At 36.5% G+C, this 13,653-nt stretch overlaps 1 protein-coding gene across 1 annotated transcript in view; it reads right to left on the bottom strand.

Moving 5' to 3' along the window:
* The window catches only part of LOC128657254 (myelin-associated neurite-outgrowth inhibitor), a 114,055-nt gene extending 101,877 nt beyond the window's left edge, over positions 1-12,178 (bottom strand). Inside the window, exon 1 of the mRNA XM_053711527.1 lies at positions 12,045-12,178. The gene's annotated coding sequence lies outside the window, so the exon portion shown is untranslated. The remainder of the gene's footprint in view (positions 1-12,044) is intronic.
* Positions 12,179-13,653: the final 1,475 nt, after the last annotated feature.

Below are 13,653 nucleotides of genomic sequence, written 5' to 3'. Positions count from 1 at the left end.
AAGGTCTAAGAAATTACCTTATGAACCTCCTAGATTTAGCTTTCAACTAAGAATATCAAGATAACAAAAGCAAAATTGGTAATAAAAGTAAATTGGAAAGTTGTTTAAAATTACATGCCCTATTTAAATCATGAGTTTTTTTTTTTTTACTTGACTGTCCCTTTAACTTGAATTTAATTATCCTTAGAGGGACATGAAACCATTTCTTTCATGATTTAGAATGAGTATGCAATTTTACTTCTTTTATCTAATTTGCTTTATTCTCTTGATATACTGTTGAAAATCATATCGAAATAGGCTCTGTAGCCGCTGATTGGTGGCTGCACATAGATGCTACATGAGATTGGCTCACCCATGTACATTGCTATTTCTTCAACAGAGGATATCTGAAGAATGAAGCAAATTAAATAATAGAAATAAATTATGTTGTTTGAAAATGTATCCTCTATCTGAATCATTAAATAATTTTTTGAGGTTTCATGTCACTATTTTTTTTTTTTTTTTTATTACATACATACATACATACATACATACATACACACACCATCCCTCAGTTTACGCCGGGGTTAGGTTCCAGGAGGAATGGTTGTAAATCGAAACCCAGTTTATAATGTAAGTCAATGGGAAGTGAGGGAGTTAGGTTCCAGGCCACTCACAAAATTGTCATAAGTAACACCTAATAAATTATTTTTAAAGCTTTGAAATGAAGACTTTAAATGCTAAACAGAATTATAAACCTAATAATATAGATTGTATCATCATCAAACTAAGTTTAATGAACAAAAACATTTTTTTACTTGCATTTTTCTGCAATCAGTTCTCTGCATTGTTAGCATGTTAGATAACATTGGGTCTGCACCTATTCTATGCATTTCAGTGATTAATAAGCAGTTAGGCACCCTCACCTCAAGCTGCTGGACAGGAAGATAATAGGGAAGTGCCTGCTAAATTTTACTTGATAGATCTGGTCTGATCTGTGTACACAGATCAATTTAAGGCTGTTAAGTTGCATAACTTTGCTGCAAAACAAGCAGACAGCTCCACCTACTGGCTATTTTAATTAATGCATTGATTTCCAAAGATAGATAGATAGATAGATAGATAGGATAGATAGATGTGTGTGTGTGCTTTAAGTCTAAAATCTGCTATTTTACACACTATAGAACATGATGTCCCTTTGGAGTCAAAACTGGCTTCACCATAAAGAATGTAATTAAAGGGACATAAAACTCATATGCTAAATCACTTGAAACTGATTCAGTATAACTGTAAAAAGCTGAAAGGAAAATATCACCTGAGCATCTCTATGTAAAAAAAATATATTTTGCCTCACAATTTCCTCAGCTTAGCAAAGTAAGTTCTGTGTAAAAAGTTATACTTTAAATAAAAAAAAAAAAATGAAGAAATGGACAGCAGCCAATCAGCATCAACAGTGCTGAGGTCATGAACTATTTTACTGTGATCTCATGAGATTTGACTTAACTCATGAATTTTAATTTAAAAACTTCCTTAAAGGGACAGTCAACACCAGAATTGTTGTTGTTTAAAAAGATAGATAATCCCTTTATTACCCATTCCCCAGGTTTGCAAAACCAACACTGTTACATTAATACACTTTTTATTTCTGTGACTAACTTGTATCTAAGCATCTTCTGACCACCCCTAATCACATGACTTTTAGTTATCTATTGACTTGCATTTTAGCCAATTAGTGCAGTGTCTGCCACTAGCCACGCGCATGATCACAATGCTATCTATATGGCATATGTGATCTTGCTCTCCCCTGCTGTGAAAAGTAAATAAAATAGAGGCGGCCTTCAAGGGCTTAGAAATTATCATATGTGCTTTCCTAGGTTTGCTTTCAACTAGAACACCAAGAGAACAAAGCAAAATTGTTGATAAAAGTAAATTGGAAAGTTGTTTAAAATGACATGCCCTATTTGAAAAATGAAAGTTTTTTTGGACTTGACTGTCCCTTTAAGATGAATAGGGAAAGAGAGTGCACATAAGCTCGCTCCTTCCGCTGTCCCGGGAAAGACATACTGATTTGTTGCTTAGAAGTCCTTTACAATGGGATGTGACTACTGAGAAACTTTTGAGGTAAAATATCTTTTTTTTTTTTTTTCCCACAGAGATGTTCAGGTGATATTTTCTAGTCAGCTTTTTACAGCTATGCTGCATCACTTTCAAGTGGTTAAACATTTGGGTATTATGGCCCTTTAAGTATATTTTATAATGAAATTCTGGGGATCCTGGCACTCAAAATATGATTTTGTAATATTTTGTAAAGTGCAATGTGCATGCAGCCACTAACAATAATATATGCACAAAGAGAAAGAAGGACTAATGATAATTATTCAAAAGTCAAAAGAATGGCAAGGCCGCACCAATGCAAATTTGTAAACCAATCTTGTATTTATAGTGAGTAACATTTTCCACCATTTATTAAGACCAAATATATGCTAAGTATCACATCACATATAATATAATAAGGATATAAACAGAACCAGTTTAATAGCAACAATGTAGGAAGCACTTAGTGCATATAGCACGCTCCCAAACTCGTTTTTACAGCAATAATATGAGCAATTAGTGCAACTGCACGCTCCAAAAGTTAGTAACCAGGGTATGATATGATACGGTAGATGTCCACATCAATGTTTACATACTTCGGTGCAATTGTATCAATTGTGGATCAATCCTGAAGGAATTATACTAATATGCAGCGGTTGATGTAATCAAGTGACCCCGCTTGCAAAAGTACCTTATGACTTGTGATCCGTCCACCGGTATGAGGAAGGCTGTCAGACACTAATTTGCACTTTTGTGATTTTCCTTGAAGTTTCTAAACAGAAAAGTTCAGTGGTAAAGCAATGCAGGGTGATCCATAATATCCAAAAGGTCTTATACCGCAACACTGTAACAACCTTTTTGCTGCTTGTAACGTTTACTCCAAGATGCGATACTTTGTAGCATAACAGCCTCAATCTTCACCAAACACCATGTGTATATGCCGGTTGACGCGTTTCGCCCCTCCCCCTTAGGGGTTTGGCCAGGGCTTCGTCAGATAGCTGTCATTGAGCCTGAACGGCTCTTTTATATCCTTCATTTCACCTTCTTTGTATGCTTACTTAAAGCTATAGCACTTTGTTGGTGATAAAAGTATATCAAAAAAGTATATAAAAAAAAAACTAAAACAGCAAAATATTACACAGCATATGAATAAACTCATTTGAATGTATGCTTATTATAGCAAACAGGCTTATTCTATTTTTTTTTTTCATTTAACCCTTTAGGGGCTAAACTTTGCAATCTATTCATCCATTTTGATTCTTGTTGGAGAAGTATTTTGTCATAAATTACCACCTCTTCTCTTTAAAGGGACACTGTACCCAATTTTTTTTCTTTCGTGATTCAGATAGAGCATGACATTTTAAGCAACTTTCTAATTTACTCCTATTATCAAATTTTCTTCATTCTCTTGGTATCTTTATTTGAAATGCAAGAAAGTAAGTTTAAATGCCGGCCCATTTTTGGTGGTCAACCTGGGTTGTTCTTGCTCATTGGTGTATAAACTCATCCACCAATAAAAAAAGTGCTGTCCAGAGTTTAGAGCTGCAACAACTAATCGTCATAATCGATAATAATCTATTATGAAAATAGTTGTCAACGAATCTCATAATCGATTAGTTTTTTTGCAATTAGTTGGTCTGTGCACAACACCAGCTGCTTCACTCCAATGAACTCCTGCATATGGTATAGTGTTTTATGGTTATGTCCTTAGCCTAAAGGATGTCTACAGACTTCTACGTTTCACTTTTTCAGGACAGTATACGTTTACAACTACCCCTGGCTTATGTGCAACCCAGATATAATAGTCATCATTTGGATTGTTTATATTAAATCTGGTGATTTGATTTGGAACTATGCTTTTCATGATATAGTGCCAAGCTTGTTATTTACACCTTGCCCCTAGATTGATGGGAGTTATTTAAATTGATGTGCACTATTATCTGTTTGCACAATTATTAGCGTATTGCTGATTATATGTACTGTATAAATAAATGTGTAAGGCTTTGTCCTGTTATTGATATACAAGTCCTTAGCGCTTTTGATTTTTTATATTTTTAATAAATTGTAATAATATATACCAGATTCAACCTTTATAAGTATATATTTGTTATTTTTAGAGCGGACTAGATATTTCCCCTAACCTTATAGCTGGTTATTTACCATTGCATATAGATATTCAAGATATTTTTATATTAGAATGAAGTCAAGGGTTACTTTATTGAGAGGCCCCTTGCCAAGGTAGAAAACACTTAGCATTGGTGAAGAGCTAAGAAAGATAAATATCCCACTTTGGTGAAATTGGCAAAACCCTACTTGTACACCTCAACAGCTTTTTCTCTGCTGCAGGAAATATAGCTGTAAACAGAGAACCAGCCTTAGCCAGAAGCATGTGGACATGTTGAGATGTTTGCATTTCATTGCAAAGTTTCTGAAAGAGTGAATAACAGAATGTTATTAATAGTGATAGTCTAACTCTTTCTAGTTCTACCTCTTTTGAAACAGTTTGTGGTTTTGTTTTATAAAACTGTGTTCTACTGCTTAAAAATTGAAGAAACGGTTGTGTTAATGTAAAGTTTTAGTCTGAAGTTTATATTTATAACACTCATTATGTGGATTTTATTTAAATCATAGAAAACTATTATTGATTCTCTTTTTATCCGATTAGTCGATTAATCGAAAAAAATAAATCGGCCGATTAATCGATTATGAAACTAATCGTTAGTTGCAGCCCTAACCGAAACAAATTCATTTATCTTTGTTACATGTACTGTTTTCGCTATCATAGCTTAGAGCTAATCTAAATCTAATCTAGTACAAAACAGCAAAAACTAAAACAGCAAAATATTACACAGCATATGCATAAACTCATTTGAATGTGTGCTTATTATAGGAAACAGGCTTATTCTATTTTTTCATTTAACCCTTTAGGGGCTAAACTTTGCAATCTATTCATCCATTTTGATTCTTGTTGGAGAAGTATTTTGTCATAAATTACCACCTCTTCTCTTTAAAGGGACACTGTACCCAAATTTTTTCTTTCGTGATTCAGATAGAGCATGACATTTTAAGCAACTTTCTAATTTACTCCTATTATCAAATTTTCTTCATTCTCTTGGTATCTTTATTTGAAATGCAAGAAAGTAAGTTTAGATGCCGGCCCGTTGTTCTTGCTCATTGGTGTATAAACTCATCCGCCAATAAAAAAGTGCTGTCCAGAGTTCTGAATAATAAAAAAAAAGCTTAGATGTTTTCTTTTTAAAATAAAGATAGCAAGAGAACGAAGAAAAATTGATAATAGGAATAAATTAGAAAGTGGCTTAAAATTGCATGCTCTATCTGAATCATGAAAGAAAAAATTTGGGTTCAGTGTCCCTTTAATTTTGGATGCTCAATGCCAATCACTTTTAAACCTTTAGGAGGAGGACCAGGCGAGGTGGGAGGGGGAGACACAAGGGGAGGTACAGAATATCACAGGCAGAGAGGGAGAGGCAGGAGCAGGAGACCCAGAGGTGAGTGGGACGACAGAGTATTAACAAGGAATCAGAGGAGACAACCCCGTTATTAGGAACACCCCCTCTCCAAAAACAGTTGTCAATCTGTCCAAATTTAAACTGACTAAGTCACATTTAAGTTTTGGAGAAGGGATTATCCTTCTGCCCCTCCGCAGGTCTAGATAAGTTTGAATTTACAAAAGACTTACATTTATTTGCACGTAAATTAACTCTTAAAAAGATAATGAATAAAGAAGGTAAAAAAATAACTTTGGATACAAAAGAGGATGCTGAGACTTTAAAAGCTTTAGCATCCTTAATAGGAGAGGAGGAAGATATTTAGCCCCCTCAGAATATAGTAATTAGGTCTGATTTAAAACCAAAATCCAAAATATATGCCTCAATTATCTTTAGCCCCTAGTGTCTACACTTTTGTTAAATGTGTGGAAGCTGAAATTGAGCAAATAATGTATACAGGCATAGTCAAAGACAATCTTACCAAATCACAAAGACATGCTTTAACTGACATAATCATAAAACAATCTGACAAGGGCGGTAATGTGGTCCTCATAGACCAAGATTTTTACATAAGTTAAAAAATTATTAGACGATCCATTACAGTACACCAAAGTCACACAACATGCTTTCTATAAATATTGATGAACTTGGTTTTATGTTAAATGCCAGGTTGTCTGGTGGCTCTAAAAAAGAATATGATTTTCTACTCAATTTCCAAATATACCAACCTTTTACTGTATTCCTAAATTGCATAAAGATATAAAAAAAAACCCGGGAGGCCGATTGTTTCCGGGATGGGGGTTCCTACTGAAGGTATAAGCAAATATGTAGACAATTTTTTGAAACCATTTTTACCTACTTTGAGTTCATACGTACAAGACACAAATGATGTCTTGCGTAAACTCTATAATGTGAAAATGTTCTTTTTGTAGCTCTAGATGTGGAATCTCTTTATTCCTCAATCCCACATAGTGTTGGTCTGGCAGCTGCCAGATACTTTTTGGAATTGAAAGGAAAAGAAGTGCAACAACACACCGAGTTAGTTTTGAAATTTCTTAACTTTGTTCTTACATTTGATGGAAGATTTTTCAGGCAGATTAGAGGCAATGCCATGGGAGCTACGAGTGCGCCCACCTATGCCCGTTTACATCTAGGCCTCTGGGAACTGCGAGATGTTTTTCGCAGTATGTCAGAATGGGTGGACGCACATTTGCTCCAATGGTTACGCTATGTCGATGACATCCTTATCTTGTGGGATGGCACTGTTGAGGAAGTGGGGACCTTTGTGGCAGAGTTAAACAAAAATCCTCATAATATTTTTCTAACTCACCGAGTAAGGAATCAAATTTTCTAGATTTAAAAATGACAAAACAGAATGGGGCAATACATACTGAGGTATTTCGTAAAGATACTGCCACAAATAGTTTACTCCATGCCACTAGTCATCACCCAAATAATTTAAAGTGAATGTAAATTTTTATGCTAAAGTGCCCGGTTTTTAAAACTTTGATTAAAAACAGAGGCACTTTAATTCATCAAAATGTACATTTCACTTCTGTTGTGACCAAAAAAAAATGTACCTTTTAAACTTCACAGCAGCTCCAGCTTCCTCTGGTCTCACAAGCCATTTCTGATGTCAGAAATGATTGATAGGTCATCCTCCAATCACAGCTTCCCCCCCCCCAGGGGATTCAGTGTCTGATTCACTGCTGTGATTGGAGGAAGCCGGATGCCTCATTTTAGACCCAGGAAGAGGCTTTGAAACGGGTGGAGGAAGCTGGAGCTGCTGTGAAGATTAAAAGGTAAGTTTTTTTTTTTCACAACAGGAGTGAAATGTAAATTTTGATTAATTAAAGTGCCCCTGTTTTTAATCGAAGTTTTAAAAACCGGGCACTTTAGCATCAAAATTTGCATTCACTTTAAAGGATGGCATTCCAGTGGGGCAGTTTCTACATCTCAAACGAAACTGCTCCACTGAAGCCTCTTTTGAAAGACAAGCAGGAGAACTTGCTGGCAGGTTTAAAGAAAGGGGATACTCACAGAAGTATTAGAAAAGCTTGGGTCAGAGCACGCTTAACTGATAGACAAAATATGCTCTATGGAACTAAATACAAAAAAAGTGATGAAGCAGAATTGGTGTGTTTAATAACCCCTTATAATTGTCATTGGGGCAAGTTGCAGCACATAATGCGTAAAAACTGCCACATTTTGAATACTGACAAAGCATTACATAATTTTCTCTTTCTCCTTATCCCTTGTTAACTGCAAAAAGAGCAGTTAGTCTCAGGGATACCCTTGTGCATTCCAAATTTGAAAGAAGTCTATCCCCAGATAACTGGCTAAGAAATTTACAACAAAGAGTTGGGTGTCACCCATGTGGCAAGTGCACGTACTGCAGCCATATACAAAAAACAAAGACCTTTGGAACTAATCCAAACAAATAATTTAAAATTAGACAATGGATAACTTGCAACACATCAGGGGTCATCTATCTAGTGTCCTGTTCTTGCCCCAAATTTTATATTGGGAAAACTGGAAGGGAGTTGAAGGACAGAGTCATGGAGCATAGAAATGACATAAAACACAAAGTGGTTGATAGTCCGGTGACTAGACACTTTGCAGTATGTCATTATGCTAATTATTCCTGTTTAAAAGTGATTGGCATTGAGTATCCAAAATTAAAGAGAAGTGGTGGTAATTATGACAAAATACTTCTCCAACAAGAATCAAAATGGGATGTATAGATTGCAAAGTTTATCCCCTAAAGGGTTAGATGAAAAAATAGAATATGCCCGTTTCCTATATTAAGCATACATTCAAATGAGTTTGTTATGCATATGCTGTGTAATATTTTGCCGTTTTAGTTTTTGCTGTTTTGTACTAGATTTAGATTAGCACTAAGCTATGATAGCGAAAACAGTACATGTAACAAAGATAAATGAATTTGTTTTGGTTACATTATAGCCATGCTGTTGCGTCTCTCAATGGAACTAGCCTTACTTCTATATATTGTTAAAGGTTTTTATCACCAACAAAGCTGTGCTAGAACTTTAAGTAAGCATACAAAGAAGGTGAATGGAGGATATAAAAAAGCCGTTCAGGCTCAATGACAGCTATCTGACGAAGCCCTGGCCAAACCCTAAGTGGGAGGGGCGAAACGCGTCATCCGGCATACACACATGGTGTTTGTTTGGTGAAGATTGAGGCTGTTATGCTATAAAGTATTGCATCTTGGAGCAAACGTTACAAGCAGCAAAAAGGTTGTTATAGTGTTGCGGTATAAGATCTTTTGGATATTATCGATCACCCTGCATTGCTTTACCACTGAACTTTTCTGTTTAGAAACTTCAAGGAAAATCACAAAAGTGCAAATTGGTGTCGATAACAGCCTTCCTCATACCTGTAGACTGATCACAAGTCATAAGGTACTTTTGCAAGCGGGGTCACTTGATTACATCAACCGCTGCATATAAGTATAATTCCTTCAGGATTGATCCACAATTGATACAATTGCACCAAAGTATGTAAACATTGATGTGGACATCTACCGTATCATATATCATACCCTGGTTACTAACATTTGGAGCATGCAGTTGCACCAAGTGCTCCTATTATTGCTGCAAAACGAGTTCATCAGTTTTAGCCTGTTTGGGAGCGTGATATATACACTGTTGCTATTTAGCAAACTGATTCTGTTTATATCCTTATTATATGTAATGCGATACTTAGCATATATTTGGTCTTAATAAATGATGGAAAATGTTACTATGTTCTCACAATAAATACAGGATTGGTTTACAAATTTGCATTGGTGCGGCCTTGTCATTCTTTGACTTTTCAATAATTATCATTAGTCCTTTCTCTTTGTGCATATATTTTATAATGTATTATATACTTTATATTTCTAATGTTCATGTTGTTTCAAGCGATTGTAAAACCTAGCATTTGTGAAACGTTAGGAATTACTATTGGAACAAATAAAGGGGACTTTCAGTCATGAAGTATAAAATACTTCATGCTGAAAGCTCCTTTATTTGTTAGAAGCATTTTCCACAATGATCTGCTCAGGCAGCCCAAAGCAGAACACCATTTGGCCGAGAGGCGACGTATCCACCTCTTAGCCAATAGCTGTGGGGTCTATCCGGCTATGCGCCATTTGGAAAGCACGGCTATTTGCTAAGAGGTGGAAACGTCACCTCACAGCAAACAGCATTCTGCCGTGGGCTGCCTGAGAAGCTTAGTGCGGCATATGCTTCCAACAAATAAAGGACCCTCTGAGGAAGCGTTCTTGTGAAACGCGCGTCAGGGGTCACTAGCAGAAGCTTTGTCTCTCCTATTTTTAACTTGCTTACTGGAATGATTTAACCTACATCTTATACTGATATTATTGACTCTCAGCAGTGCAGATTATTAGTATATCATTAAAGTAACCCCCGGATTGAAGGGGTTAAGCCATTTTTTTTCCTTCTGCCTGCTGTTGTGGTCATTTAAATTTACTCATCTATAATTATATATAATTGCACACTAGTTTATCATTCTGGTTTAAGTGTTTATAATTTCAGCCTACGCCGTTTGTATGAATGGATTTCTTTGTAGATTATAAATATTTAGTATGGATGTAATAATTTAGTTGTAACACTATCATTGCTGACACTCTGTTAAAGCAGTATTATATAATTGGCTACACAGAGAAGAAGCAACCTTTTTTCAGTTGTAGGCTCTCTTACAATGACTTGATAATTGTGTTTCTTTTGCTCTTGCTCTATGGCAAGAGATCTCAAAATAATATACGTACATTATATACCACAATTCATCGTTAAAGGACCAGTCAATACAGTAGATTTGCATAATCAACAAATGCAATAGCACTTAGTCTGAACTTTAAATTAGTAGATTTTTTTTAAAAATAAATTGCAAAATGATGTCTATTTCCACTCCCCCTGTATCATGTGAACGCCATCAGCCAATCACAAGTGCATATACGTATATGCTGTGAATTCTTGCACATGCTCAGTAGGAGCTGGTGACTCAAAAAGTGTAAATATAAAAAGACTGCACATTATTATAATGGAAGTAAATTGGAAAGTTGTTTAAAATTGCATGCTCTATCTAAATCATGAAGTTTAATTTTGACTTGAGTGTCCCTTTAAGAGGTTGTTTTGTAGATTGGTTCACTGCTTTACCCCACCTTTGGTCTCTAATTAATAAATAAAGGAGCTTTCAGCATGAAGTATTTTATACTTCATGACTGAACGTCCCCTTTATTTGTTCCAGTGGTAAATCCTAGCATTTCACTTTAACGCAGAAAGAAATACAGTACTAACATATTCCTAAAATCACCTTATTTACATTGACTCAGCCTCTCATTGAATTGAATCCATTACGGTGGTATCAACATACCACACAGAATGCTGCAATCATAGATCATTGGATGGTGCAAAGCAAAAAGCACTTAAAGGGCCATGATACCCACATTTTTTCTTTCATGATTTAGAAAGAGAATGCATTTTTAAACATCTTTCTAATTGACTTCTATTAGCTAATTTGTTTTATTCTCTTGATATTCATTTCTGAAAAGCATATCTAGATATGCTCAGTAGCTGCTGATTGGTTGCTGCACATAGAAGCCTCATGTGATTGGCTCACCCATGTGCATTTCTTTTTCTTCAAATAAGGATATCTTAAAAAAATGAAGCAAAATAAATAATAGAAGTAAATTGTAATGTTGTTTAAATGTGTATGTTCTATCTGAATCATGAAAGAAAGATTTTGGGTTTAGTGGCCCTTTAATCAGCATTTAATCAAAAAGAAAGGAAACATGTAACTGACAACATATGACACTGGAAAAGGCACCTAGAATCACCCTTGGTATATGAGGTTCCAAAACGTTTTGAATAACTTGACAAACTACAAAATTAGAAGAAAAAAAATGTTGCACATTTGCAGCTTAGTAACCAACTCATCTCTAATTTATATTACACTATAAGGTGCTGGCATCTGCAACTAAGACTAAGTTTAAAGATCAGATGAGGTATCCACATAGCAAGATTTCAATTCACTTCTATGCATATCTATTTATTCAGTGTCATAGCACAGCAGCTAAAACCTCTTGCAGAATAAGTGCAGCAGGAACAGATGTACCACGGTGGCTCTGCATTCACCTATTCGTTACTTGTGACCTATTTGCAGATCCCTAGTGATGGAGTAGCGGTGTCCGCTTTTACAGTTGCATTAGGGTGACAATGACAACTGCTCGTGGACAACATACTGCACCGAGGGTTCATTAGAGGATATCATAGGCCGCAGTACAAATGCTACCTACAGTCTAAGCCCACTATGTACCACACAATGTAGACACAATGCACCGTCATACAACGGGCTGCAGGGAGCTAGTGATGCCAGCCGAGTAGGCGCGATTGTTTGCCTCTGACCTAATCAGCCCACTGCATATATTACACTCACCTTATAAACACACGATTCGTCACTATTAGGTTGTTCAATGTAATAACGCGGGTATACAGTGTCCGACGCTTTCTGTCTGGGTCTATTCTTTCCTTTCAGGGGGATAATGCGCAGCAACAAGCGCACAAATCGTGTCGTCACTTCCGCTAACCCTGCGCGCTACTTTACCTCAGTCGGCTGGGCAGTCACTTTCCCTAGTCAGGTGGTCGCAAGGGGGCAGAACCAGGACTATGTTCATGTCACGTGATGCGCACTTGCTTTCCACTGCTGCCAGCTCTTGTTCTATAGAAAGTACAAAGCTTATTGATAAGGAGAAGTGAGCGTCACATCATGTGCACAATATCTAGTCAGGCTTGTAGTCTAAACGGTATATTTATGAAGCTACATTCAGTAGGTTTTTAGACTATGCCGAGCAAAACTGCTCCCTTTTCTCTCCGCCACCTTTGCGGTTAAATATCAATCACACCAACACTCACTTGTTCGGAGTGATTGACAATGCCCTGCTCTTGCGCTCTTGTTTATGAATACGATTTCGGGAATGCTTAAGCAAAGTAAGTAACGCCAAATGAATACAGTAAAAACAGATATTCCCATTATATAGCTGCAAGTAGTGCATTGTAAAAGAACAAAGCACATTCGGTAATATAATTTAATTGGAAAACTGTTGAAAATTGCGTTATGTCAGAATCATGAGTTTAATTTTGAGTTTACTCAGGTTTATTGGGAATGCTTTTACTTATTGCTGTAAGATGAAGTTACGTAAATAAATATTTTCAGAAGATGACCACGGTACAACTGGGTATGTCAAGGAGTCTGAAACGAGGCTGAAAGAGGCTGCTTCCGGGTGGTAAATCGCCATAGAACTAGCTGATGTGCTGTTGTTCGTTCCTGGTAGAGCGCTTCTCTCTTCGTATGCAAATTAATATGACCCTTGGGAAGTCTCCCTATGGGTGATGGAGGAAACCAGACGTGGACTTGCCCAGTGTGCTTAGAGGAATGTGGCTGCATGTCACTGACGAGGCCCATAGGAGGCCGAAACGATCGTCTGGGGTTGTCATGTTCCTTGTTCAGAGGAGAATTGCCTGATATTTCGGGTCTGGACTGACCTTACTTAGCGGGATCAGACTGATATACTTCAGGAAAGTTTTCCTCTGTGAAAAGCACACTGGTCTAAAAGAGGCTGCTTCCGGGTGGTAAATCGCCATAGAACTAGCTGATGAGCTGTTGTTCATTCCTGGTAGAGCGCTTCTCTCTTCGTATGCAAATTAATGTATTTGTTTTAAAATATTATTTTATAGTCACTGCCATACGTTACCATATAACCAAATGATTATTCCGTTTCTAGAATTTCTTGTGGGTCACCTAGAAGGATTTATCCACTATATCACAAAGGTACAGGTCTCAAAACTGTTATCTTCCTTTTTTCAAGAAAGTGTCCCAAAATGGCAGAGAAACTACTTGGCACAAAGCCTATGTGATTTCCTCTCCAAAGAAAATCTTGCTTCTTTGAGTCTCTCTGTTCTTTTCTACTGTGTGTGACACCCTTTATTTTAATCATTCCTCAAGATTTTGATAGGCCCTTACCGGTGCTTGTTTCTGATTCGCACTC

This window comes from Bombina bombina, chromosome 4 (genome assembly GCF_027579735.1).
Source record: "Bombina bombina isolate aBomBom1 chromosome 4, aBomBom1.pri, whole genome shotgun sequence".
Lineage (NCBI taxonomy): Eukaryota > Metazoa > Chordata > Amphibia > Anura > Bombinatoridae > Bombina > Bombina bombina.
Note: the sequence above shows the minus strand (reverse complement) of the source record. Positions and strands in the feature narration are given on the sequence as shown.